The 25,544-nt window shown below is 47.0% G+C and overlaps 1 protein-coding gene across 6 annotated transcripts in view; it reads left to right on the top strand.

The window, feature by feature from the left end:
* Positions 1-25,544, top strand: part of raraa (retinoic acid receptor, alpha a) — a 227,348-nt gene that overhangs the window by 28,347 nt on the left and 173,457 nt on the right. For 4 of the 6 annotated variants that reach the window (XM_029629347.2, XM_029629350.2, XM_029629346.2 and 1 more), the window contains exon 2: positions 25,253-25,311. The exons of the other annotated variants lie outside the window; for them this stretch is intronic. The gene's annotated coding sequence lies outside the window, so the exon portion shown is untranslated. The remainder of the gene's footprint in view (positions 1-25,252; positions 25,312-25,544) is intronic. 6 annotated transcript variants of the gene reach the window in all.

Below are 25,544 nucleotides of genomic sequence, written 5' to 3'. Positions count from 1 at the left end.
TATTCTCATCAGCGTTGGCTCCGAGCCTCACACCCAGCCCCCCCCTCCGTAAATGAAGCCATGATGGACCTAGTGGACCAGCAAAAGGCCAGCCATTACAAGCAAAGCTGACACGCTGCGCCAGCAGCAGCTGAGAGGAACGACGAGCAGAACTCCACTCAGACACAGGCCAGACCTGCAAACAGGAAGAGAGCGCTGCAGTGAGACAGGAAGTGAGGTCGGGGGTTACATGGGGCCCTAGCATGGGGCAGCTAATTGTCAGATTGGAGACACCGGATACCAGAGGAAGTGGAGCATGGAAACTAGCTTACAGCACAGAGTTTCTAAACCAAGAAAAGCAACATGTGAGACTTCTGGGAATGCTTGTGAAGCAGACCATGCAGACCAGGCCGCGGTTTGAGGAGTTGATAAGGAATACCTTTTAGTTTCTCTTAGTTGAAAATGTTTTCTAAATCTAAAAGCGCAACCTAGATTCAAACCAATGTGTTAAGTAGTTGAACATGTTATTACTTCAACCCTGTGAAAGTTACGTTCTGAAACATTTCATTTTAGTGCCTTTGATTTTGATGGCCTTCACATGCGCAGTTCGGCGCAAGACGACCGCTAGACCCAATGACGCGTTTCTGCGAATCAGCAATGCTAGCCAACGTAGCCACAAGCGCGATCTGGGATTTCTATTGGATTTCTAGTCCCACTGTCCTGTCTTTGCTTATAGTTATATTTGACAAAACCCCATTTTAAATGGTCAGCCCTGGCAAGGATCCTTAACTGCAGTCCAAAATAGTTTTGTTATTCTTAAGGATTCATCGAAGATATTAATGTCTTTTTAGATATCCAGGTCTGCAATTCATGTCATGTTGCTTTTGGTAAAGTATGGCCTGGCACATGCCACATTTCCAGTTTTCCCCTTGAAACTTGGCATTAATTACGATTTGCATTTGTGGCGGGACAGTAGTAAACAGTCGCTATGTTTTAGCGACGGCTTCTTTAGCGTAAACAAAACCGATGCAACTAAACCAAGTGTCCCGTCTAACCGCTATCCAACCCAGAATTTCCCTGGTTGAAGTAGTCTTTGTCCCATGTCATGCTGAGGGTGATTTCTAGCCTCTGCCACCTGATTCGCATTGCTGTAATTAAGTTGCAGCCATTCACACTGCGAATTTGTAGGCCTTAAGTAATCCGCACACAGACACCACAAAAATACTTTTTTTCTCCCACTTTCACATGATGTCGGGAGGGGGAAAAAAGAGCGCCCAATCTGGTGGCACGAGAGATTACCCGTAGCCGAGGGAGGGAGTGGGAGAATGTGAGAGAGATTTGTGAGTGAGGCGACTGTCACTGCCGCGGTACAGCGAGAGGGAAAGATTGAGTGAGGCTGCATGCAGCATGTGGATAAGGACCAAAGCTCCCAGTTTGAGGGGTTCTCTCTCCCAGAGCTGAGGATCTGCAATCAATTGACTGGGAGAGTTCCTCGGCCAAAAAAAAGGGCGGATTTACGTTTTTGGGGTAAGCCCGAATTTGTCGGCCCTGTGAAACCTCGGGAACGGTCAGACCGAGTCCTTCTAAGAGGCAGCGGCTGCTCATTGGTTTCCTTTGTCTTTTTCGTTGCATGCCACTGTTTATATCAGGGGGTTTTGTGGTTGATTTGTTTAAGTTTAGAGAGCCGTGTCTGTTAGCTTTTCCTCTGCCTTGTCTTACCTTGTGCTGTCATGGTGAAGTGAAGGTCACTTACCGTTGTATTGTTGGAATGTCTTCAAAGGCTTCACCCTGTTTGTCAAACTCAACACACTCACCCATTACGTAACCAGTGGCATGTGGCCTACGATCCGCGAGTGTCAGATCAAGTGTAATTCCACTGTTTTTCCTCATTTGGAACATCTAGGAACAGTTTTATTCCCAAGTTAAAATGGCAAAGATAAAGCAGAACTGAACAGCTTTTCATTAGGTTTAGGCAGAGCAAGTCATGTTGCATTTGGTGACCTTTACAAGTGAATAGGCTTTGGTCCAGTGCCCTACTTTAGGCTATAGGCCACGGAACACAGTAAAGCAGGACAGTGTTCATTTCAGACTGTGACCAGAGGGATGAGATTGCGGGTTTGTCCTGCCAGCACCACAGGGAGGTGATCAGTCCCTTCCAGGTGGTAACAGGAAAGACTGATAGGATGTGCATGATGACGCCAAGGCCAGCCCTGCCCCTGCCCAGCCCTGCCCCCTGTTCCTGAAGTATGCCTGCCTCTAGACAGACTGTGTGCATCCACAGAGGATGTCCATGTGTCTAAACTATGGCTGACAAGTCGCCTGGCAAAACCCCCATTAGGCTAGCTAACCACATTTGAGCTGAGCTGGACTGGCAGATGGCTGGCTGGGGCTGGCCAACTGGCCTCCTCCTCTCTTTTACTTTCTGTCCTTTCTATGTGCTCGGGACATTTTTTTTTTTTTTTTTTACTCTAGCCTTCCTATCTCATATGACTTTGAACGCTAGGAAATATCACTCTACCCCACTCCCGATTTCTCTTTGAGATTCCTTCAGGGTTGAAGCAACATTTGAACTTGCCTCTCAGAAGTCCCAGCTTTTAGGTGGTGAGCAGCTCCAGCAGCTGATGTGTAACACATGCCTTTAATGATTCTCACTCTGTGTGCGGTCTGAAGCAAGTGGTTACCTTGGTCTTCTTGATGGAAAGTATTATGGCGTTTTCATTGTCGGGTGTGTGATATTGTGATTTCTTTAAGCAAATGAAACCCACAGAGTTATGAAACCCACAGAGGATCAGGCGAGTCCTACTGGAGCTAAGAATGGCTACAGTATGGTGTTGCTGTCGCAATTCCTTTGACACTCGGGTATTGTGTGATTTCTTTAGGAAACGTTCCTACAGTATAGACCTAGTTATTGAATGGTTCCGATATTTATGTGTGTTCTCACAAAGCCCTTTGCCCTCGAATGTCCCGATATTATTGAGCGATTCGACGGAACTCAGCAATGGAATGTTTGATTTCTTGCGTCGGCTGAGAAAGAACTCGACTGAAGTATTGTTCCTATGTAGCCACAGACAGGTTTGTCATCTGTGAATTTAGCTAATCATGAATGAGTGTTGCTGCCGACAGTTGAGGGGTTCTCTGCGCCATAGTTTGTTGGTGGTTAACTTCCCCTAAAGCTGTGGAATGCTGGGAATCACCCCCCCCCCCCCCTAGCGACGTGGCATGTGACAGTGGCCCATCCAAACCTCATCACTGACAAGAGATTGTTTCCTCTTTTTGTATCACACCTCCATATCTCGTACCCCACCCCGCTTTTTACACACCTGTCTCCATATCTCGTACCCCCCCGCTTTTTACACACCTGTCTCCATATCTCGTACCCCCCTCCCCCGCTTTTTACACACCTGTCTCCATATCTCGTACCCCCCTCCCCGCTTTTACACACCTGTCTCCATATCTCGTACCCCCCGCTTTTTACACACCTGTCTCCATATCTCGTACCCCCCGCTTTTTACACACCTGTCTCCATATCTCGTACCCCCCGCTTTTTACACACCTGTCTCCATATCTCGTACCCCCCCCCCCACTTTTTACACACCTGTCTCCATATCTCGTACCCCCCTCCCCCGCTTTTTACACACCTGTCTCCATATCTCGTACCCCCCGCTTTTTACACACCTGTCTCCATATCTCGTACCCCCCGCTTTTTACACACCTGTCTCCATATCTCGTACCCCCCGCTTTTTACACACCTGTCTCCATATCTCCCACCCCCGTACACACCCCCGTACCCCCTTTTTACACACCTGTCTCCAGATCTCGTACCCCCCGCTTTTTACACACCTGTCTCCATATCTCGCCCCCCCCCCTTTTTACACACCTGTCTCCATATCTCGTACCCCCCCGCTTTTTACACACCTGTCTCCATATCTCGTACCCCCCTGCTTTTTACACACCTTTCTCCATATCTCGTACCCCCCGCTTTTTACACACCTGTCTCCATATCTCGTACCCCCCGCTTTTTACACACCTGTCTCCATATCTCGTACCCCCGCTTTTACACACCTGTGTCCATATCTCGTACCCCCCCGCTTTTTACACACCTGTCTCCATATCTCGTACCCCCCGCTTTTTACACACCTGTCTCCATATCTCGTACCCCCGCTTTTACACACCTGTCTCCATATCTCGTACCCCCTCTTTTTACACACCTGTCTCCATATCTCGTACCCCCCGCCCCCCTGCTTTTTACACACCTGTCTCCATATCTCGTACCCCCCGCTTTTTACACACCTGTCTCCATATCTCGTACCCCCTGCTTTTTACACACCTGTCTCCATATCTCGTACCCCTCCCGTTTTTTACACACCTGTCTCCATATCTCGTACCCCCCGCTTTTAACACACCTCTCCATCTATTTCTATCTCTACACTGTCTCAAAATGAAGACAGTCCCGGTGCTTGACACGACTCTAGTAGGCCAGCATAGGGTTTGAAATGTTACGAGGCTCATTCCTAGCCTACTGTGTCTACTATAGAGTCTGGCTCGTTTAATGGTGAGCAGAGGGAAAGTGGGACAAACTCTCTGACCCGGAGTCATACACAAGGGTCCTTCACAGATATGTGAAGTGCTGTAATGTTTGGTATTGTCTGACGCATGTCTGGGCAGTGGCGACACTAAACTGGAGCCTGTGAAGATGTTTTGAATTTAAACACTTAACACTTTGTATGTGACTACTGTAGTACTTGGACTAAAGATCATTTAAATTGGTTTGGTTTTGATGTTTAGCACCCACACTGCCCGACTTCCTCCATTGCACTGAGGCAGTCTGTTAAGAGCTATTGTCGAGCGAGAGTGTGGGGGAGACTTATGATCCCCACAGCAGTCGTGAGCATGCAGGCGAGAGGGCGTAGCTAGCTCGAGACTGAACAGTCTGCAGTTCCTCTTCTGGAGCTTTGGGGCTACTCCTGACAGGATCTTGGCAGCGGGAAACCTAAACAAATTCCCTGTGCCACTCCGGAGTGGCGGCTCGCTGAGGCTCTCCCTGTTACCATACATGCACAGCTCAGCGTGGGCCAGCTGTGGAGAATGACAAGCTGTTAAAGGACCAGGTGACCCCTCGAGGCCTTAAAGGGGGCGGCTGTGCCTCTTCCACGGACCGGAGCTCTGTACTGCAGCCTTGTGCCAGACTTCCTCTGAGATTACAAACAACAAGGATCAGCCCGGAGGATGGGGAGCTACACTATGACGGCTCCAAAATGGCTCTATTTTGCCGAACCAGTGAAATAGCGAGAGAGGGGAAAAAGTCATCAGAAATGTTGCAGTCTGGGGATGTGGAGCAAGGAAGTCCAGGCCCTGTAATCCAGTATGGAAGAACGGGTGTGGAGGGCTCCTTCTCATAAAGCCTCGAACGAGCCAGACTCTAGCTCTCCCCCCCCTCCCCTCCCTCTCTCTCTCTCACTCACTCACACACGAAGCACAGTACTGTATTGTGTGTGAGCACTAGCTGCTCTGGTCACCGGCCAAAGCCAAGAACCCAGATCGCTGCAACAGAGGGCCCACAGCCACACAACTAAAGGGCGGAGAGGTAGGAGTTGTTATATTATCCGTGGACGGCCGAGCCAACAGGCACCGCTCACTATAGCTGTCAGAGCTCAGCAGCACTTCAGCAAAAGAGGGGTGAGCCAGTTAACTAGACCTTTGGTCAGCTGGAGAAGGTTTTTTTCGACAGGGGGACGCAGCCGCCGGGCCTTGACTTGGCACACCGGCTCCATTTCATAACAACTGGTAAAGGCATTTGCCTGGCTTTTAATGGTCACTGCGTCTCCATAACGTCATCCAAACGCACAGTTTTCATCCCGCTCCCAGTGACGGTGGTGAGATCTGAAAGAAAAGTCTAAATTGAGTTTAGTGCCGAATTATATTATTGTGAATCTTGGGGAGACACTGGTGTTTTTCCTACGGTGCTGGAGCAGGGCTGGACTTGGACTGCATCATTTGTTTATTTTACTGGCCTATTGAGAGTGTCTGCAGGTCTCAAATCGCCTGAAATGTATCACGTTTTCAATCTCCGCTTCTTGATGGAGCGCCGACAGGCAAGCATCTGATCAAACATTTACCCTACATTACGTGTCTTCATTTCATTGTCATATCAAACTGGAAGGCCTACAGCATTGCAATGTGAAAGGGCGCAGGCACTACATTTTTGCTATTAAAACCTAAAAAGACACTATGGCACATTTAGTTATGTCATCGGCACACATTTTGTAATACGGAAATGCAGTAATACTGTTTTTCTCTGCGCGCCGAATCTGACAAGACAGAGGAATAGAACATTCAGTGCTCCCTGACTATGTGCAGTGGGAGTGTGTGACAGAGTCTTAGGATCAGGCTGTTCCCCACACACACACACACACACACACACACCGAGAGGGAGGGAGAGATCCTGGTGTGGTATTCTCCTGGGATGCCGCTAGCTGGTGTGCCCCCCTCCCTCTATGGAGCGTAGCCTTTCTCCAGTGGAGAAAAATCTCCAATAGACGACAAGGGAGGTAGTGACAGCGGGGAGGGCCCCAGCTGCACTCAGGCCCCACTGCACACATCTCCCATAATGGCCACCTATCGATCCCCGGCCCTCCTTGTCCACACTCAATGCAGATCGATGCGCACCTAACAAAGAGTCTCGGGAGGCTACTTCACATCCTGCGGTGTGTTTCTCCACCGTAGAGGGGAGGACAGCTCTGTGTGTGTGTGTGTATATGTGTGTGTGAAGGAGGGGAGGGGTGTACGTGTTCGGGTGTGCTGGCCTATGTGTGCTCACTGTGGTATGTTTCTGTGGGCATGTGTATGTATTGAAAATGCATGTATTGAAAATCTTGTCCAATCACGTTAACAGACCTTGGCTGGACTGGAACAGGGATGCAATAGTCAATAGTGTCAGAGCAAATAAAGCTTAAAATAGAAAAGGGTGCAGTCACCACTACCATCGAAACGCTACCACATGAAGACGTTAGCCTAGTGGAGCAAATCAGACACACAAACTGTTTCACCCTTTCGCAGTCCACATTCTCTCGCCTCACTTCAAAACCCAAAAAGCAGAGGAGGACCAGAAAAAAAAAAAGGATTTGAAAACGGATGAATCAATCGAAGAGCCACATGAAACTTTGCTTGTTATTGTTAACAGTTGATTTATGAAGGTCTTGGATGTGGGTCAAGCATTCCCCTCCCACACCTCTGTTCCTCCTTACCCAGCTCAGTGCTCCCCCCCCTGGTCTCTTCCCTGCTTCCCTTCTCTTCCCTTTGTCTCTCATCTGGTTCTGTGTTTTTGTTAGAAGACACTTGATTAATGATGCCAAAGACAAAAGGCTCCAGTTTGAACCCAGGCCACGGCCCAGATAGAGCTAAGGTAAATAAAAAAACATGTGCTTTGGACAGCCACTGAGAGCAGGACTGGACTGGAGAAATTGATGACAGGGCTTCGTCTGATATATTATATGCATTTATATAGCCCTTCCTTGAGTGGGAAAAGTAGTGCGTCAATGTTCTATTTATACGATGGGTAGGCCTAGAATGCCTATTTGCTGTGTGTGTGTGTCCAACTGGCAGTGTGGACAGCTCAACAGTTGCTGTGTCATGTGACGGGGATAGAGGTCAGAGGCTTTGTACATGCACTACATTACCAAAAGTATGTGGACACCTGCTCGTCGAACATCTCATTCCAGAATCATGGGCATTTTTTCGGAGTTGCCTTTGCTGCTATAACAGCTAGAGGTCGACCGATTATGATTCTTCAACACCGATACCGATTAATCGGCCAATTAAAAAAAAAAATATAGTGTTAATAATATTTTTAATTTTTAATTTATTTGTAATAATGACAATTACAAAAATACTGAATGAACACTTATTTTAACTTAATATAATACATCAATAAAATCAATTTAGCCTCAAGTAAATAATGAAACAGGTTCCATTTGGTTTAAATAATGCAAATACAAAGTGTTGGAGAAGAAAGTAAAAGTGCAATATGTGCTATGTAAGAAAGCTAACGTTTCAGTTCCTTGCTCAGAACATGAGAACATATGAAAGCTGGTGGTTGCTTTTAACATGAGTCTTCAATATTCCCAGGTAAGAAGTTTTAGGTTGTAGTTATTATAGGACTATTTCTCTCTATACCATTTATATTTCATTAACCTTTGACTATTAGATGTTCTTATAGACACTTTAGTATTGCCAGTGTAACAGTATAGCTTCCGTCCCTATCCTCGCTCCTCCCTGGGCTCGAACCAGCAACACAACGACAACAGCCACCATCGAAGCAGCGTTACCCATGCAGAGCAAGGGGAACAAGTACTAGAAGGCTCAGAGCGAGTGACGTTTGAAACGCTATTAGCGCGCGCAAACTAGCTAGTAATTTTACTTCGGTTACACCAGCCTCATCTCGGGAGTTGATCATAAGTCATAAACAGCGCAATGCTTGACGTACAACGAAGAGCTGCTGGCGAAACGCACAAAAGTGAATGTTTTACGCGCCTGCTTCTGCCTACCACCGCTCAGTCAGATACTTAGATACTTGTATACTTGTATGCTCAGTGAGATTATATGCAACGCAGGACACGCTAGATAATATCTAGTAATATCATCAACCATGTGTAGTTAACTAGTGATTATGATTGATTGTTTTTTATAAGATGAGTTTAATGCTAGCTAGCAACTTACCTTGGCTTACTGCATTCACATAACAGGCAGTCTCCTTGTGAAGTGCAACGAGAGAGAGGCAGGTCGTTATTGCGTTGGACTAGTTAACTGTAAGGTTGCAAGATTGGATCCCCCGAGCTGACAAAGTGAAAATATGTCGTTCTGCCCCTGAACGAGGCAGTTAACCCACAGTTCCTAGGCCGTCATTGACAATAAGAATGTGTTATTAACTGACTTGCCTAGTTAAATAAAGGTATAAAAAAATTGCCGTCCAAAAATACCGATTTCCGATTGTTATGAAAACTTGAAATCGGCCCTAATTAATCGCCCATTCCGATTAATCGGTCGACTTCTAACAACAGCCTACACTCTTCTGGGAAGGCTTTCCAATAGATGTTGGAACATTGCTGCAGGGACTTGCTTCCTATCAGCCTCGAGCATTAGTGAGGTCGGGCAGTGACGTTGGACGATTAGGCCTGGCTCACAGTCGGTATTCCAATTCATCACAAAGGTGTTCGATAAGGTTGAGGTCAGGGTCAGGCCAGTCAAGTTCTTCCACACCGATCTCAACAAACCATTTCTTTATGGACTTCGCTTTGTGCACGGGGACATTGTTATGCTGAAACAGGAAAGGGCCTTCCCCACACTGTTGCCACAAAGTTGGAAGCACAGAATCGTCTAGAATGTCATTGTATGCTGTAGCGTTAAGATTTCCTGGAATTAATGAACCATGAAAAACAGCCCCAGACCATTATTCCTCATCCACCAAACTTTACAGTTGGCACTATGCAATCGGGCAGGTAGCGTTCTCCTGGTTTCCACCAAACCCAGATTAGTCCGTCAGACTGCCAGATGGTGAAGCGTGATTCGTCACTGCAGAGAACACGTTTCCACTGCTCCAGGGTCCAATGGCGGCGAGCTTTACACCACTCCAGCCGACGCTTGGCATTGCGCATGGTCATCTTAGGCTTGTGTGCGGCTCCTCGGCCATGGAAACCCATTTCATGAAGCTCTCAACGAACAGTTAGTGTGCTGACGTTGCTTCCAGAGGCAGTTTGGAACCCAGTAGTGAGTGTTGCAACCAAGGACAGGCGATTTTGATGTGCTTAAGCACTCGGCTTTCTTGATTTGTGAGCTTGTGTGGCCTACCACTTCGCGGCTGAGCCGTTGTTGCTTTTAAAGGTTTGACCTTTAAAATAATATAATTGACCAGGGCAGCTCTAGCAGGGCAGAAATGTGATACATTTACTTGTTGGAAAGGTGGCATTCTACTGCATGACGGTGCCAAGTTGAAAGTCGCTGAGCTCTTCAGTACGGGCCATTCTACTGCCGATGTTTGTCTATGGAGATTGCATGGCTATGTGCTCGACGTTATACACCTGTTAGCGCAACGGGTGTGACTGAAATAGCCACGCCCACTAATTTGAAGGGGTGTCCACATACCTTTGGCTATGTAGTATGTATACAGTGGGCCGCTGTTATTCATTTATCTGTATCTATGTTCCGCAGATGTGTTTTTTTTCTCGGTACGGGGAAAAGAAGTTTCAACACCTGAATGCTTCTGTTCTCTTTCAGGCTTTACAGGAAGGAGGCTTTTGTCAACGAGGATGTTGTAAAGAAAATTCCATTGAATGATAAGGAACCATCCTTCGTTGCAAGTCAGAATATTGATGTCTGTAGCTTTTAGTGTTGACAATAGTGCGGCTCGGTGCAGTGTCTTACTTTATCAGCCTTCGGTGTGTGCGTGTGTGGCAGCATTGGCACAGCTGTAATTGGGCAATTCCACATTAATGTAATTGCGCTGAGGCTCAGATTTTTCTCTTAAAATGTATTCCAGGTATTATTGGTCATGTCTATTGAATGGTAGCCTTTTTTATTTATTTTTATTTCACCTTTATTTAACCAGGTAGGCTAGTTGAGAACAAGTTCTCATTTACAACGGCGACCTGGCCAAGATGAAGCAAAGCAGTTCGACACAAACACCAACACAGAGTTACATATGGAATAAACCAACATACAGTCAATAATACAGTAGAAAAAAGTCTATATACATTGTGTGCAAATGAGGAAAGATAAGGGAGATAAGGCAATAAATAGGCCATGGTGGCGAAGTAATTACAATATAGCAATTAAACACTGGAGTGATAGATGTGCAGAAAATGAATGTGTAAGTAGCGATACTGGGGTGCAAAAGAGCAAGATAAATAAATACAGTATGGGGATGAGGTAGTTGGATGGGCTATGTACAGGTGCAGTGATCTGTGAGCTGCTCTGACAGCTGGTGCTTAAAGTTAGTGAGGGAGATATGGGTCTCCAGCTTCAGTGATTTTTGCAGTTCGTTCCGGTCATTGGCAGCAGCGAACTGGAAGGAAAGGCGGCCAAAGGAGGAATTGGCTTTGGGGGTGACCAGTGAGATATACCTGCTGGAGCGCGTGCTACGGGTGGGTGCTGCTATGGTGACCAGTGAGCTGAGATACGTCAGCCTAAGGGCCTAGAATAAGCTGTTATCTCTGAGGAAAGGAGGGAGACTTGGCTACGTTGTCTACAGAATCTGTATATGAAATGCAGTGGGAGAGTTGAACGAGACTACAAATTTAAAGACGGCCTACTTTTCTATAGCCTTCGCAAGGAAGAGAAAAACATAGCTAGACTGTCGTTTTGCTGTTAAACACAATGCTGTTATTGTTTTTAATTTGGTAAAGAAGCTTGTTTCTTAACCAGTCAAAGAGCAGCTAACTAGAAGGCTGGTGGTGACTGGTTAGCAAGAGAGTCACGATGCGATGTGTATAATCAGAGGTGGAACCGGAGCGGAGCCTGTCTGCCCACACTCATCATTTGCTCACCAGCTGATGTAGGCTGTGTTTGCCGGGTGTGACTGGTCCTTCCCGCTGCTAAACAGAAGTCTGTTGCACATCTGTGCTGCTAATATTACTTGTGCTTATCACTGAAAAGCTCTCAATCTCCAAAAACTCCACTTAGTAGTCAGATTTTAGTCAGAGTGATAATTTTGTCTCGTTTTAGTGAACTAATTTAAATATGTATATATTTAGTCAGTTATAGTCTCATCAATTGCCACTGACAAATGGGTGTTTGACGAATATTTTAGTTACAATTGTTTTGATGAAGTAAGCATTGTTAGCCAATTCAATTGTAAAAATTCCGTTACAAATATTTCTAAAATTCTGTTACCAATTTTGAGTTTTAATCACTTAATAATGCATAAAAATTATTATATCTGTAAAACTTTGAGCTTTCTATCCTCATGAGGGAGAGAAATGAGAAAATATCTTAAATATATGTGGATTTTTGGTAACGGAATTTAAGGCACAAGGCAATGTTTATGTTACAAACGGCAGAAGAAAATGATCCTAAACTAATAAAAGTGTTTATTTGTTGGCAGGGGTCTGTCTTTGTAATGCCTTTTAAGAATCTTTCTGGTAGATGGTTTATAAGACTCCCTTTCCATTTGTTTGACAAGAAATCAAAGCCTTTGCTTATTCAAACATTCTAGGATGGAAAATGGTTAAAAAAATCCATTCATTAAAAAAAAAACATTGACTCTTAGCTTTCATTTGATACTCATTTTGTCATGCTCCTATAGACCTCACATGTTGGTGCTCATGGGTCCTTTTACATGGAAATGACCAGTTACAGTTTCCAAGGAAATGCATTATTTTCCAGGAAATATCCAGCTAATAACAAGCATGTGCTCTGCTCTTACAGTTTTCAAACGAGTGTGTGTGTTCGTAATGCACTACACAGATGGAAGGAAAAGGGGGAACAATGACACGGAGTGACATACAGAGGAATTCGCACAGAAACAGCAGTAGTAGTTGTAGTAATAATCGTCGTCATCACATTACTGTTTGTCACCACTCAGCATCCTTAAACTTTTATAGGCCCGTTCCCTCGAGCAGCTAAAGCCAAACTAGGCTATTCTTCTTTTCTCTGTCTCTCTCTGTCTCTGTCTCTGTCTCTCTCTGTCTCTCTCTTGTCTCTCTCTTGTCTCTCTCTCTTGTCTCTCTCTCTCGTCTCTCTTGTCTCTCTCGTCTCTCTCTCTGTCTCTCTCTTGTCTCTCTCTTGTCTCTCTCTCTCTCTCTCTCTCTCTCTCTCTCTCTCTCTCTGTGTTCGGTGTCTTGATGTTTTAAGTATTTACTCATCGTCACCACTTTACCTTCCCATGTGCCTCTGCTTGGTTGAACAGATGACTATACAGCCAGAGCTGAAGCTACGACCGTTTCAGTTGTTTTTATCCATTCTATTGATCTCATCCCTCTGTTCTAAATCTCCACTGATGTGTCTTCGGCACTGAGCTTTTTCCGTCTTTTCCCCAGAGGGTGTCTGTTCTGTTCCTTTTTTCCCCGGTGCATTCTTTTCATTTTTCTTCCCCGTCTCGTTTTTCTTGCGGTGGTGTCAGATTTTTGTTATGTATGCACCTGGTGCCTTTGATCGCAGCCCTCCTCTGTTTTGTGTACATTGCATAACCACCCGCTGCTACCATGGCTAGAGGTGTACCCTCCTTCCCTCCCTCCCCCTCTCGTTCTGCCTCTTCTGTTTCTTGGCAGCCATCCAGGTCACCCTCTGCCTCCCTCCCCTGTTCCCAAACCCTGAAAGTCGGCTCAGTCGCTCTCTCTCACATTCTCTCTCATTCTCTCTCGTTCTCATTCTCCCAGTTGTCTCATTAGCTGCCGAGGAGTCTCTGTATGTGTCTCCTCCCAGGCAAAGTCTCACTTGACTGAGCGTACCACTTGCAGTAGCAGGGGCTCGGTACATTATTACCACAAAGCTGTCACCAACAGTATGAAGTAGCCTCTCCTCTCATGAGCCTTGAGTGAACACAGGGCAGGGAGCCTCTTAACAACACACACACTGCCCATCCTGGGTGTTTTTGGCACCCAACATAGGTGGTCCGAGGTGAGGAATGCACTGTGATGGATACTGTTCCATCTTCCTCCCTGTGTGTGTGAGACAGTCAGAGGCCTGTTTTGGATTGGCTCAGGTTTCAGGGTTGTGCTGGAATGGGCCTCTGCCTTATTGGCACCCTGACCCCCAGGGGTCATCGTCCATTACCACATGAAATCACATAAATGTCACCGGCCCTCCTGCTAAAGCCATTTGTCTTCTCCCGGGTTATTCGTCCACATCCCAGACCCCCACCTGCTTTAGTCTGACCAGCTCTCTCTCTCTCTCTCACGAACACACACGCACAGCATGCACAGTAATGGGCGCACACACACACACAAGTGCACGAGCGTACACACACCATCCGAAGAAGATAAACCCAACCGCTCCACTTCAAACAGCCTCCGAGGAGCAGGGGAGCTCATCCCACCATCCCTCCCTCCCTTCCACTGGAATATAAACACACTGTTGAGAGGAATCTTATCTGCTCCCATTGTTCTTCATCACACAGTGGTACTTCACTCCAAATGCGTTTTGAAGTTTCAGTGTCTATTGATGCATCCCCAAGTCTTTAGGATAGCGAATGATTGTCCAAATGACCAAGGAGGTCACTTAACCTCTGACCTTCTGACCCTAGCTTGATTCATGTGGTCATCTGAAGATTAATGTTGTCAAAAGACAGAGATGGAGTTGCACTCAAACAAATTACATTTACATTTACATTTAAGTCATTTAGCAGACGCTCTTATCCAGAGCGACTTACAAATTGGTGCATTCACCTTATGACATCCAGTGGAACAGTAGTGCATCTAAATCTTTTAAGGGGGTGAGAGGGATTACTTTATCCTATCCTAGGTATTCCTTAAAGAGGTGGGGTTTCAGGTGTCTCCGGAAGGTGGTGATTGACTCCGCTGTCCTGGCGTCGTGAGGGAGTTTGTTCCACCATTGGGGGGCCAGAGCAGCGAACAGTTTTGACTGGGCTGAGCGGATTGGTAGTAGTAGCTCACCTAATGTCATCACAAATACATCGGATCTAATGGAAATCCATGAGGCTGTTTTTGTAAACATGTCATCCCAGGTATTTTTTCATAAACATTTTTTTAACCTTTTATTTAACTAGGCAAGGCAGATAAGAACAAATTGTTATTTACAATGACGGTCCACCCCGGCCAAACCCGGACGACGCTGGCAGACGATGCTGGGCCAATTGTGCGCCGCCCTATGGGACTCCCAATCACGTCCGGATGTGATGCAGCCTGTAACATGACTCCATTCACATTCAGTAGCCTTTTTGTCCGTTGTTTGAGTGCAAAATAGTTGGTTAAACCACAAACATACATAGAAAGCCCAGTGCTTTATCAGTGCACAAGACATACATACTTAAACATGCATACTGTGTATTATACACATTATCAATGGTACTTACCCATACTTATGCCAGCAGCATACCACCCTGCATCTCACTGCTGACTTGCCTCTGAAGCTAAGCAGGATTGGTCCTGGTCAGTCCCTGGATGGGAGACCAGATGCTGTTGGAGGGCCAGTAGGAGGCACTCTTTCCTCTGGTCTAAAGAATGTATCCTAGGGCAGTGATTGGGCGACATTGCCCTGTGTACGGTGCCGTCTTTCAGACGAGACGTTAAACGGGTGTCCGGACTCTCTGTGGTCACTAAAGATCCCATGGCACTTATCGTAAGAGTAGAGGTGTTAACTCTGGTGTCCTGGCTAAATTCCCAATCTGGCCATCATGGCCACCTAATCATCCCCAGCTTCCAATTGGCTCATTCATCCCTCCTCTCCTCTGTGACTATTCTCCAGGTTGTTGCTGTGAATTAGAATGTGTTCTCAAATCAACTTACCTGGTTAAATAAGGGTTTAAAAACAACAAAAACCATACTGAGTGGTTGTTTACAGGAAGCTGTCAGGCGCGAGTCTCGTTGATGATAAATAAACAGGGAAGTGTCCTCCCTAATGACGGCGTACACCCGGCGACGGTGTGTATCGATTGAAAGATTGAATGCGCCTCAAGGGCCTTTCCAACATGAAGCATCACTCCACCGCTGTTTTGAATGTATTTATTTTTTTACAACCCCCCCCCTCCTTATTTATCTTCGATGTCCACATTGGTTTCTAGAAGGGGGGGAAATGAACAAATTCATCACTGGAGGATGTCGATAGAGAGCGTTGGTCATATGGAGGCAGAGACTGTGATAACAGATGAATAGACTGCCACACAACAGTCCGAGAGAAGTGCTTGCTACGGTGCGTACATTTAAAATAGACTGGTTGAAAACCAAAACAAACTACTCCTTCTTTTGAAATGAGTGGGTTAGATAAGCAAGTCCTCGAAATTGTGTCGTGTAGTCTATAGCTGAGTCGAGGGTCAATTCAGGAATGTCAGTCAATTCAGGAATTTAACTCTACTCTTAATAATGGGTTCCACGTGTCATTCAACTGAGAATGGAATTGACTCCAGCAGTCGATGCTGTCATGATGCAACGTGTGCTGCCTTTTCTATTCTATTTTATGTACATTTCTTTCCGCTCTCATTGTTTCTCTCTCCTCTCTCTGTTCTATGCGTGTAGAGCCGATTGTGTCAGGGGACCAGAGATGTGTTGTTTTCCTATAGCAGTTTTATTCCTGCGTTAGTTGTCTTTATCTCTGGTTCTTTCCAGACTTCTCATGCTGTGATCATAGAAACCCCTATATTAATATGCTGGGGGTGTTGAGTGGCTTAGGGAGGGCTACTTTTGAGGTTCTCCACAGTTTCCCAACGGTTCATTTTCAGTGTTACGATAAGAAATCAAGGATCTATTTAAACTATATCTGTTTTTTTAGTTGTCTCTGCCTTTGACCTACTTTAATTCTATACTTAGCTGTGCTTTAACCAAGCTTCTATCAAGGCGAGGAAGTGTATTTACAGTGTATTTACTACAACAGTTAAAATGCTGCCAAAAGCTCAATGAATAGCCCATCTTCATATAAATGGACCCAATCTCCCATCCCAGTAACATGCACCAAAATCAGTGGGCTCATCAGATGCAAGATTTGTCGAGCTGTCTTTTCTAAAACTGGCGTTTAACCCTTTATCTTTTGGGGGGGGGGGGGGTTGACGAGATCTCCATCTACTTGGGGGGAGCCCCCCCCCCCTTCACCCCTCCCCCACTGATCAATGGGCAAGGGGGTGAGTGTATTGGTCTGCCTGAGAGGGGGTCTGTTTAATGTTTAGTTTTTCAACAGACCTAGTAAAGTTGTAATGTGGCTGCAGCCTCGGAGCTGGGAGGCTCCGACAACCTCGACCCCGGCATCATTTGTTTGGACGAGGACCCGTCAGCGCCTGTCGCGCGGCCCATGATGAAGTGTCACCCGGTAATTGTCCTGCGAAGCATCCACATCTCCACGGGGCTGGGAGGAGGGAGGGAGGGAGGGAGTGGTGGGGGGAGCTGACGGGGAGAGAAATGATCCCCTGGTCTCCTCCTGGTCTCTCTCAGCTGCACGTTTTTAGGGGGATGCTGTGTGATTCCAGTTTTACCAGTGAGTCCTAAGGAGTTGGGTCTGTTCAGTTGTTTCAGCAGAACAAAGCATGTGTTGCGTGTGATTACTGTATTTGTGTGAAAGCTTATCGTAACCTACGGTAATAGGCTACAGAGCCTGTGTTTAATCACAGCAGATCCGTACAAACCCCATACACACATTTCCATCTTTCCATTATCTACCATAATTTTCTCTTTCCGCTCTTTGTGCTTGCATTGCTTGCCATACATACGGCACGTAGACGTCAAACCATATTTTTGTCCTATTCCACAGAAGAAAATTAAACTACTCTGCTCTCTGTCTGAAAAAAACGTATTTGTACGGCCGGCACAGTTAGTAAACAGATTTAGCGGCTATCGATCGTGAGATGTCTCTCTATGTAATGAAAGGCTTTTACATGACTCGCGTGGCTATTTATAGGCCGATCCATAACGTTGGGTGTACAGTGGGGCCTAATGTGCCTTTCTCTGGCGGCTGCTGCATAAATTGTCAGCGGGAGCATTAAATCAGAACTACTGCAGTAAATGGCGGGCCCTGTGATGGAGGACAGGAAGGAGGAGAGGGAGGAGGTCAAGGAAAGGGAAGAAGGTGAGCGGAGGAGGAAAATGGAAGGAGGGATGAGAGTAGAAAGAAGCGGGAGGGAGGAGAGATCAGTCCATGGAAGGAAGATTAGAACGGTAGTACAGTAGTAGTAGTAGAGAGCCATGGTGGGGCATTAAGAGGATAAAACAGATAGAGGCATGAGATTTAAGAGGAGGAAAAACAGCTGAATTCATTGCAGACCATTGCAAAAAAGAAACGTCCTCTCACTGTCAACTGCGTTTATTTTCAGCAAACTTAACATGTGTAAATATTTGCATGAACATAACAAGATTCAACAACTGAGACATAAACTGAACAAGTTCCACAGACATGTGACTAACAGAAATGGAATAATGTGTCCCTGAACAAAGGGGGGTCAAAATCAAAAGTAACAGTCAGTATCTGGTGTGGCCACCAGCTGCATTAAGTATTGCAGTGCATCTCCTCCTCATGGACTGCACCACATTTGCCAGTTCTTGCTGTGAGATGTTACCTCACTCTTCCACCTAGGCACCTGCAAGTTCCCGGACATTTCTGGGGGGAATGGCCCTAGCACTCACCCTCCGATCCAACAGGTCCCAGACGTGCTCAATGGGATTGAGATCCGGGCTCATCGCTGGCCATGGCAGAACACTGAAATTCCTGTCTTGCAGGAAATCATGCACAGAACGAGCAGTATGGCTGGTGGCATTGTCATGCTAGAGGGTCATGTCAGGATGAGCCTGCAGGAAGGGTACCACATGAGGGAGGAGGATGTCTTCCCTGTAACGCACAGCGTTGAGATTGCCTGCAATGACAACAAGCTCAGTCCGATGATGCTGTGACACACCGCCCCAGACCATGACGGACCCTCCACCTCCAAATCGATCCCGCTCCAGAGTACAGGCCTCGGTGTAACGCTCCTTCTTTCGACGATAAACGCAAATCCGACCATCACCCCTGGTGAGACAAAACCGCGACTCCTCAGTGAAGAGCAGTTTTTGCCAGTCCTGTCTGGTCCAGCGACGGTGGGTTTGTGCCCATAGGCGACGTTGTTGCCTGTGATGTCTGGTGAGGACCTGCCTTACAACAGGCTACAAGTCCTCAGTCCAGCCTCTCTCAGCCTATTGCGTACAGTCCGAGCACTGATGGAGGGATTGTACGTTCCTGGTGTAACTCGGGCAGTTGTTGTTGACATCCTGTACCTGTCACGCAGGTGTGATGTTTGGCTGTACCGATCCTATGCAGGTGTTGTTACACATGGTCTGCCACTGCGAGGACAATCAGCTGTCTGTCCTGTCTCCCTGTAGCGCTGTCTTAGGCGTCTCACAGTACAGACATTGCAGATGTGGCCAGGGCAATAAATTGCAGTCCTCATGCCTCCTTGCAGCATGCCTAAGGCACGTTCACGTAGATGAGCAGGGACCCTGGGCATCTTTCTTTTGGTGTTAGTGTCTTAACGACCCGTTCCACAGGTGCATGTTCATTAATTGTTTATGGTTCATTGAACAAGCATGGGAAGTAGTGTTGGAATCCCTTTACAAGGGAAGGTATTTGGATTTTTACAAATGATCTTTGAAAGACAGGGACCTGAAAAAGGGACGTTTCTTTTTTTTGCTGAGTTTATATTCGTTTCTATGGTTGCAGTGCAGCAGTGTGGCCCTGGCAGTGCCTCTCTCGAAATGAGGAGAAGGCCTCCCTTTAATGGGCTAGCCGGGAGCTCTCTCCCTTTCTTTTTCTTGCTGTTCTCTCTCTCTCTCTCTGCAGCTCCCCACTGGGTTTGCAGCATTAACACTGACACACAGGGAGAAGAGAAGCAATAACGCAGGCCAAATTACCACCAAAATGCACACACACACACACACACACACACACACACACACACACACACACACACACACACACACACACACACACACACACACAGCCAAGATGATGATGAATCTCTCTGCTGATTAGTTAGCTTAGCAGAGGAGGGAGGGAGGGAGGTGCTCAGGCAGAAATTGGGGTGCAGATTATGTTGAGGATAACGATCTTCAGACACTGCTTGACAGTTGAAACTAAGGAGGGGTACTACTTCAGTTTGGGGCTTGCCTGAATAGAAAAGTTGCTGTTCGGGGAGATGGGCAAGTAGGGGGCACTCATCCCCATGGACCATTGAAGCTTTACACCTGGGCCCGTATTAGCGTCTCAGTGTAAGAGTGCTGATCTAGGATCAGATAAGCCTTTTGGCTCATAATGAAAACGCATCCTAGATCAGCAGTCCTGCCCTGAGACTCTTTTTGAGTACGGAACCCTGATGGTCCCATGAACCCATCTCCCACAGTTTTCACACGACAAAGAGCCTCTATTGTCCAAGATGGTGGTTTTAATTAACACCGTCAAGACCCTCTTCATTAGAGGAAGTCCTCTTCAGTGGAGGGAAGCTGAGCCCCCTATTAGCCCCAGATGGTTATATACAATGGGGGCTATTGCTAGCTAGGCTCTAGACTAGAAGCTAGGCAAATGGAAAAAGGGTGTCTTTAATTGTGCCTTGGATGGGATCCTCTCCTCCAACACTGCTCCCAGGGCTCCCAGCTGCTCTGACGCGGCTGGATAACTGGCTCCTGAAAGGTTCCTGGAGCCAGAGCTAAGAGACAAAACGGGTATTGGTTCGGAGGGCCTCCGCTAGCCCGGCGGTGCTCGCTAGCGCAATAAACGAGCCGTGGATGAGCCAATTTCCTCTGGCACGGCACCCCTCCGAGGAGTTTGCCGAGTCAACGAGAACCACCTGGGCCGTACAGTGATTGGCCCTGGCAGTGCGGCATAGCGTTCTACTCGTCAAAGTTTACTGAGGTATTGTTGAACCTAATTTGGTGGTTTGACTGAGGAATAATGTTTACTGTAAGAGAACGTTTGGAGGTTTGTCTCAGAAACCCAAAGACCAATGTTATTGTTCCCCTGGTGGTGTGGACAGTGTGCTAAGTGAGCTACATCAACGGGGATTCAACCATCTGTAAAATCAATGTTTTTTTCACCCATCTGATCTTCATTTGGGCTCTTCGGCCTGTTTTGAGGCTTCAGTTCAGCATTGTGTTGCTTGTTGTTTGGACAGAATTAGACTAGTTCGATTAATTGAGTCTGGCATGTATTTTACTGTGTTTGTCAAATTTTCTCTGTGGTCAGTGGTCAGCAGTGGCCTAAGGATCTAGGTCACTACAAGGAGTTGGGGACATGTCCGTGTGTGTGTGACCCTCCATTCCTCCTCTCCTCAGGGAGTATCATGGATGGATGACTCAAATCAAATTTTATTGGTCACATGCACATATTTATCAGATGTTATTGTGGGTGTAGCGAAGTGCTTGTGTTCCAAGCTCCAACAGTGCAGTAGTATCTAACCAATCTAAAAGTAAAATAATGGAATTAAGAAATGTATAAATATTAAATTGAGCAATGTCGGAGTGGCATTGACTAAAATACTGTAGAATAGAATACAGGATATACTGTATTTTATTCAATGCCACCCCGGCTGCATGCTGGCTGGAGTACAGTAGAGCTGATTGCATTTGATGATAGCAATACGTATCTTAGTGTGTGTGTGTCTGTCTGAGGAGGGGGGTGTATCTGTATCTGACCAGAGGCAGGCTCACACGAGGGGCCTTCACAGTTCACTGCCCAGGTCTGTTTCTGGCGGGCATATGTTCAGTGTGTCTGCTTTCCTGGCCCTCTTTGCCCACTGCCTATCCCCTTCATCTCTCCATCTCCCTGCTCTCTTTATTGTTCTATCTTCCCTTCTACGTGTCCCTCACTCCATCTCTCTCGCTCTTCATCCTCTCCTTTCCTCTATCTACCGCTCTCACTCCATCTCTCTCGCTCTTCATCCTCTCCTTTCCTCTATCTATCTCCATCTCTCTCGCTCTTCATCCTCTCCTTTCTCTATCTACACTCCATCTCTCTCGCTCTTCATCCTCTCCTTTCCTCTATCTACCGTTCTCGCTCCATCTCTCTCGCTCTTCATCCTCTCCTTTCCTCTATCTACCGCTCTCGCTCCATCTCTCTCGCTCTTCATCCTCTCCTTTCCTCTATCTACCGCTCTCGCTCCATCTCTCTCGCTCTTCATCCTCTCCTCTTCCTCTCCATCTACCGCTTCATCCGCTCCTTTCTCTCTCGCTCTTCATCCATCTCCTTTCCTCTATCTACCGCTCTCGCTCCATCTCTCTCGCTCTTCATCCTCTCCTTTCCTCTATCTACCGCTCTCGCTCCATCTCTCTCGCTCTTCATCCTCTCCTTTCCTCTATCTACCGCTCTCACTCCATCTCTCTCGCTCTTCATCCTCTCCTTTCCTCTATCTACCGCTCTCACTCCATCTCTCTCGCTCTTCATCCTCTCCTTTCCTCTATCTACCGCTTTCCTCTCTCGCTCTTCATCCTCTCCTTTCCTCTATCTACCGCCTCACTCCATCTCTCTCGCTCTTCATCCTCTCCTTTCCTCTATCTACGCTCTCACTCCATCTCTCTCTTCATCCATCTCTCTATCGCTCTTCCATCTCTCTTCATCTCCTTTCCTCTATCTACCGCTCTCGCTCCATCTCTCTCGCTCTTCATCCTCTCCTTTCCTCTATCTACCGCTCTCGCTCCATCTCTCTCGCTCTTCATCCTCTCCTTTCCTCTATCTACCGCTCTCGCTCCATCTCTCTCGCTCTTCATCCTCTCCTTTCCTCTATCTACCGCTCTCACTCCATCTCTCTCGCTCTTCATCCTCTCCTTTCCTCTATCTACCGTTCTCGCTCCATCTCTCTCGCTCTTCATCCTCTCCTTTCCTCTATCTACCGCTCTCGCTCCATCTCTCTCGCTCTTCATCCTCTCTCCATCTTTCCTCTATCTACCGCTCTCCATCTCTCTCGCTCTTCATCCTCTCCTTTCTCTCTCGCTCTTCTCCATCCTCATCCTTTCCTCTATCTACCGCTCTCGCTCCATCTCTCTCGCTCTTCATCCGCTCCTTCATCCTCTCCTTTCCTCTATCTACCGCTCTCGCTCCATCTCTCGCTCCATCTCTCGCTCTTCATCCTCTCCTCTTCATCCTCTCCTTTCCTCTATCTACCGCTCTCGCTCCATCTCTCTCGCTCTTCATCCTCTCCTTTCCTCTATCTACCGCTCTCACTCCATCTCTCTCGCTCTTCATCCTCTCCTTTCCTCTATCTACCGCTCTCACTCCATCTCTCTTGCTCTTCATCCTCTCCTTTCCTCTATCTACCGCTCTCACTCCATCTCTCTTTGGTCACCCTGTGCTCCCTCTCTCCATCTCTCTTTGGTCACCCTGTGCTCCCTCTCTCCATCTCTCTTTGGTCACCCTGTGCTCCCTGAAGTCAAGTGTCCTCGTTGTTTGTCAGTCAGTCTCTCCAGCTGAAGAGGACCCCGATCTGCTCCTTGGCATTTGGCCCTCTAATTCTGTTGGCGGCCCGTGAATACTCTTTAAATCCCAGCTTCATGAGAATCCCTCCATTGTTTCCCACCAAGTGAGTGAGTGAGTGAGTGAGTGAGTGAGTGAGTGAGTGAGTGAGTGAGTGAGTGAGTGAGTGAGTGAGTGAGTGAGTGAAGGGCGTTGGACGATTATGCTGCTGAAGCCTCATAAAGAAACAAATCATAAAGAACTGAATCATAAAACAACAAGTATAACCTCTTTTTCTCAAAATCCTCCACTGCCAGGTTACATGCATCTGATCCTTCATTCATTGTGCTTTGTTGTGTTATCAACAACGAGTGAACGTGTAGCCAGCCTATCAGAATGCCAAGTCAGTCATTAAGTATGCATAGCTAGCCAATAGGAGTGCGTAGCTAGCCAATAAAAAGAAAATGAGCTTCATTCCCAGAGCCAAAGGTTATAATGTGTCTACAGTGTGTTTGACAGCTGCCTCGGTTTTCAGCGGACAAACAAACCCTCTAACTGCTAACATTGAACAAATCACTTTCTAGTTCTGGCACATTACTGGGCTACCAATCAATCCAGCTGGCCATGTCTTCATTTCAGATGCAGCACGATCGTTACCGTTGCTCTGTCTGTAGTGCCGATCGAGGCCTTTGTAGAACTGAGCGGTTTGATTTTACATGTGCAGAATCCAAAAATGCCCTCTCTAGTTGCAAACGGAAAACGGCCCCACCGCGTGCAGTCCTAGAGGCAGGAACAGCCATCCTGGTCAAGAGAGGAGGAAAAGGAGAAATGAAGGAGGGATGAATGGATGGACAGGAGGGGAAATATGAAACAGTGGAAGCTCTCTCTCACGCACACACACACTCACTCTCTGTGTGTGTGTCTGTGTGTCTTTGTTCGGCGGCGGGCTCCTCTTGGCACGTAAATCATAATGGATATCATGAACCAGCTGGGTTGGTGGGGCCTGTCTGTCTGGTGGCTGTGGGGCTACTGCCATGACCTACCCTTTCTCTATCACACGCATCAGTTGATCACACGCACGCACGCACACACGCAAGCATGCGCGCACGCACACAGACACATCAGTCAATCACTATGTATACACACACACACACACGTATACCCATATGTTTTCATGTCATACACACACACACACACACATCCATAGACATACTGTAGTAAGATAGGTTTACACACACTCACACACACTTGTGCCAGACACACATTTAGTCGGGCCCTCCTCACCAGACACAATGGACATTAGTGGCTCAGCTTGCCTTCAGACTTGATGAGAGGGATGAAAAATGGAACTTATCCTGTTTCCCCCCTCCCCCTCTTTCCCTCTCACTCCACCCCATATCTGTCACTTGTTTGGAGGAGACAGGCAGCTGTGGGTACAATACATGGGACTGCATCTCCTCTCCCTGTATTCAAGACTGGGCCTTTACAACATGGCTGAAGCCATGAGTCCATGGTCATATTCATTACGTACAAAACGGAAGAAAATGGGCCAAAACAGGCAGGGACAACATGAACTTGTACATTTAGGAAGTGTTTTCGCTACGGTGTACCCTAATGAATACTTAGTTGCACAGCAAAACACATTGCCAGTGAGTGAAGTCTTTGTAGGGCTCTCCGCCTGTATCTCCGCCTGTATCCTATGAATTTAAAGCACTGCGTCCTAACGTTGTTACAGTAGCAACATTTGTCAGTGTGAGTGACCATTAGGAAACCAAATTAAGTGTGGTATAGTGAGTGAGTAAGCTGTAATGTAATGGATTCCGTCATGGCTGACCCTCCCAGCTGAGCCAGGCTCAAATGGCTGTCATTTGTGGGGGAGACTGCAAGGAGACCTGGGAGCCTAGGGGTAGGAGTGGTGGTGGTGGGGGGGGACAGCTCCAGCCCTCCCTGACTAATACAGCTAATAAACTTCATTTAAGCTAATGTCCTTTTCCTTTTGTCCCTCTCTTTATGTCTCTCTTTATGTCTCTCTCCCTCTCTCTGTCTTTTGCTTTCCCCCCCACACGCTTTTGATCTTTCCCACTTTCTCTCTCTCTCTCTTTTACTCCCTCTTTCTCTCACTATTGCTTACACTCTCGATTTTTTTCTGCTTTGTTTTTTCTCTCTCTCTCTCTCTCTCTCTCTCTCTCTCTCACTCTCACTCTCACACACACAGAAGAGGGGTACCCAAGCTATCGAGGCCACCTGCCATCCACCCGGAAGCACAGTTGGCCGGTGAGTAGACCACTCCATCAGTCTGAGCACTGTCATTAGAGCAGGGAAGAGGAGATCACCAGTAGGCAGGCGCACACACACACACACACACACACACGAGAGAGTCAACTCCATCTTACCGTATCACTCATTATCACAAACACTGCACTGTGTCCTACTGGTAGTGAAAGCTACTCCTTAAGGGTAATGTTGTATACACTTGTGGTTAGTTTTGGATTGCTGTGCGTGTGGTG

Source organism: Oncorhynchus nerka, linkage group LG23 (genome assembly GCF_034236695.1).
Source record: "Oncorhynchus nerka isolate Pitt River linkage group LG23, Oner_Uvic_2.0, whole genome shotgun sequence".
Taxonomy (NCBI): domain Eukaryota; kingdom Metazoa; phylum Chordata; class Actinopteri; order Salmoniformes; family Salmonidae; genus Oncorhynchus; species Oncorhynchus nerka.
The sequence above is the reverse complement of the archived record's forward strand: the minus strand, read 5'-3'. Positions and strand labels throughout refer to the sequence as shown.